General features: G+C 43.0%; 1 non-coding gene across 1 annotated transcript; it reads left to right on the forward strand.

Moving 5' to 3' along the window:
• Window positions 1-2,189: 2,189 nt before the first annotated feature.
• LOC141675922 (small nucleolar RNA R71) lies at window positions 2,190-2,296 on the forward strand. Its single transcript, XR_012556546.1, has one exon. It is a non-coding gene; the product is annotated as a small nucleolar RNA R71 (small nucleolar RNA).
• Window positions 2,297-3,199: the final 903 nt, after the last annotated feature.

A 3,199-nucleotide genomic window follows, 5' to 3' on the forward strand; every position in this document is an offset into this window, starting at 1 on the left:
TTTCTTAGGTACACATTGTACGGGGCTCACCCACGAGCTGTCAGAAATAGGATAAATGATGCCTGCATCCAGCCATTTCAGAATTTCTTTCTTCACCACTTCCTTCATGATGGGATTCAGTCTTCGCTGCTATTCCACAGTTGGCTTACTACCTTCCTCTAGCAGAATTTTATGCATACAATATGAAGGACTTATCCCCTTGATGTCTGCTATGGTCCATCCTATAGCCGATTTGAATTCTCTCAAAATCCTTAAGAGCTTGTCTTCCTCACTACCTGAAAGGTCAGATGAAATAATAACAGGTAACGTAGATAAATCACCTAAAAAAGCATACCTCAAGTGTTCAGGTAATGGCTTGAGCTCCAAGGTAGGTGCTTCCTCTATTGATGGTTTGAGCTTCCCTTCAGCATTCTTAAGGTCAGAAGTACCAAGAGATTCAAATGGTATGTCCAGCTTTCGCTTCCAGGGAGAAGCGTTCAGATATTGTAATTGCTCGTTGCCATCTTCATCATCGCTGTCAAAATCCCCCACTAAGGCCTTTTCCAATGCATCAGACATTAGCATGCGATCGACTTCCGAAGTAACCGCAGAATCAATCACATCCAATTTTAAGCACTCCTCATCTTCTGTAGGGAATTTCATTGCCTTGAATACGTTGAAGGTCACATCCTGATTCTGTAAGTTCACCTTTTTGCACATCTATCAAGGTACGGCCAGTAGCCAAGAAAGGCCTTCCCAAGATTATGGGAACCTTCTTATCTTCCTCAAAATCCAGAATAACAAAATCTGCAGGAAAGAAGAGCTTATCCACCTTGACGAGCACATCCTCAACTATGCCCCTTGGGTAAGTAATGGAACGGTCAGCCAATTGTAGCGACATGTATGTGGGTTTTGGATCAGGCAGATCCAGCTTTTTAAAGATCGACAACGGCATCAGATTAATGCTTGCTCCCAAATCACAAAGGCACTTGTCAAAAGTCAGATTGCCAATGGTGCAAGGAATGGTGAAGCTTCCTGGATCTTTCAGTTTTGGTGGTAACTTTTGCTGCAGAACAGCGCTGCATTCTTCCGTGAGAGCAACGATTTCAAGGTCATCCAGTTTCACCTTCCTTGAAAGAATAGTCTTCATAAACTTCGCATAACTAGGCATTTGTTCCAGAGCCTCGGCGAAAGGTATATTGATGTGAAGTTTCTTGAACACCTCCAGAAACTTCCCGAACTGTCTATCCAGCTTTTGTTGCTGCAATCTCTTAGGAAAAGGTGGTGGAGGATAGAGCTGTTTCTCCCCTATATTAGCCTCAGGCAGAGTGTGTTCAACAGTAGTCTTCCTTGGTTCCGCCGCTTTCTCCTTTTGCTTAGATTCTTCATCTCTAATTTCAGCGTCTACTTCTTTTGCCTTTTCAGCATCAGCCACTTTTCCAGACCTTAAGGTAATAGCCTTGACTTGCTCGTTAGCTTCCTTCCTGCCTGGTACTTCCGTGTCACTGGGAAGAGTGCCAGGTTGACGATTGAGCACTACATTGGCTAATTGACCGATTTGATTTTCCAAGGTCTTGATAGAAACCGCCTGACTCTTGCACAACAGCTTAAGTTCCTCAAAATCAGCACTAGTAGGTGTAGCTGTACTTCCCTGTTGAGGATATGATTGCCTTGTAGCATACTGCTGTGGTTGCTGGAATCCAGGTGGGTTAAACTGTTTACTCACTCCTTGCTGATATGGTGGCTGAATAGCATTCTGATTATTCCCCCAGCTGAAATTTGGATGATTTCTGTTGTTAGGATGATAGGTCGCTGGCACAGGCTGCTGTTGTCGCTGAAAATTATTCACATACTGAACATATTCGTTGACAAGAGAACACTGATCCGTAGCATGAGAACCTGCACAAAGCTCACAAACCATAGCTATTTGATTAACTCCATATGTAGCCAGAGAATCAACCTTCATTGATAGCGCTTGGAGCTGGGCTGCAATAGCGGTGGCTGCATCAACTTCCAGAATACCTGCTACCTTGCCTGACGTCATCCTCTGAGTTGGGTTTTCATGCTCATTTGCAGCCATCGTCTCTATAAGATTATACGCCTCAGTATAGCTTTTAGCCCATAAGGCGCCTCCAGCTGCTGCATCGAGCATGGGCCGAGATTGGGCCCCCAAACTATTATAGAAACCAGTGATCACCATCCAATCCGGCATTCCATGATGTGGACATTTTCTCAACATTTCCTTGTAGCGTTCCCAAGCCTCGCACATAGATTCTGTAGGTTACTGCGCAAACTGAGTAAGAGCACTCCTCATAGCAGCAGTCTTTGCCATCGGATAAAACTTCACCAGAAACTTTTACGCAAGATCTTGCCACGTAGTGATGGACCCAGCTGGTTCAGAATGTAACCAGTCTTTAGCCTTGTCCCTCAGTGAGAATGGGAAAAGCCTCAACTTGATAGCCTCATCGGTCACGCCATTATACTTAAAAGTGTTGCAGATCTCGACAAAATTCCTTATGTGCATGTTGGGGTCTTCGGTTGCCGCTCCTCCAAAAGAAACAGAATTCTGCACCATCTAAATAGTGCCCGGCTTGATTTCAAAGGTGTTAGCTTGAATAGCCGGATGAAGGATGCTTGACTGAATGTCATCAGCTTGAACAATACGATCTTCCATGTTTACTGGTTCTTTCTGCTCAGTTCCTGAATCCGAATCCTCAAAATCTAACTTCTCCGGAATATCAAGAACTTCGTCTGTCTCCTCAGCTGTATCTAAAGTCCTCTTGCGAGCACGAGAACGAGTTTGCATAAACGCTTGCTAAAGTACCTGAAACACAACCGGAAAAAATAAGTAACTACTACGTCCTAATCACTGAGTCCTAATGACCAATGATGGTAAGTACATAAACTAAACAAATACGCCGAGTCCCCGGCAGCGGCGCTAAAAACTTGTTAGGGCGAAAACACGCGCTAATATTCACGCAAGTATACGCGTTCGCAAGTAATATAGAATATTTTCTAGTTCGTTCCCTCAGAGACTCAGACTAAATTATTGTCTAATTAACCTCACTCACCAATGTATGATTACTTCTCAATGTTAAGACACTAACACTTAAAATTGTTGATTAAATATTAACTATAATTAACTACTTAATTAATCACTTAACTAACACTTTAATTTATCAATAATAAAACACTCATGAGATCATAACTTCATTATTAC

This window comes from Apium graveolens, chromosome 7, assembly GCF_009905375.1.
Source record: "Apium graveolens cultivar Ventura chromosome 7, ASM990537v1, whole genome shotgun sequence".
In the NCBI taxonomy this organism is placed as follows: Eukaryota; Viridiplantae; Streptophyta; class Magnoliopsida; order Apiales; family Apiaceae; genus Apium; species Apium graveolens.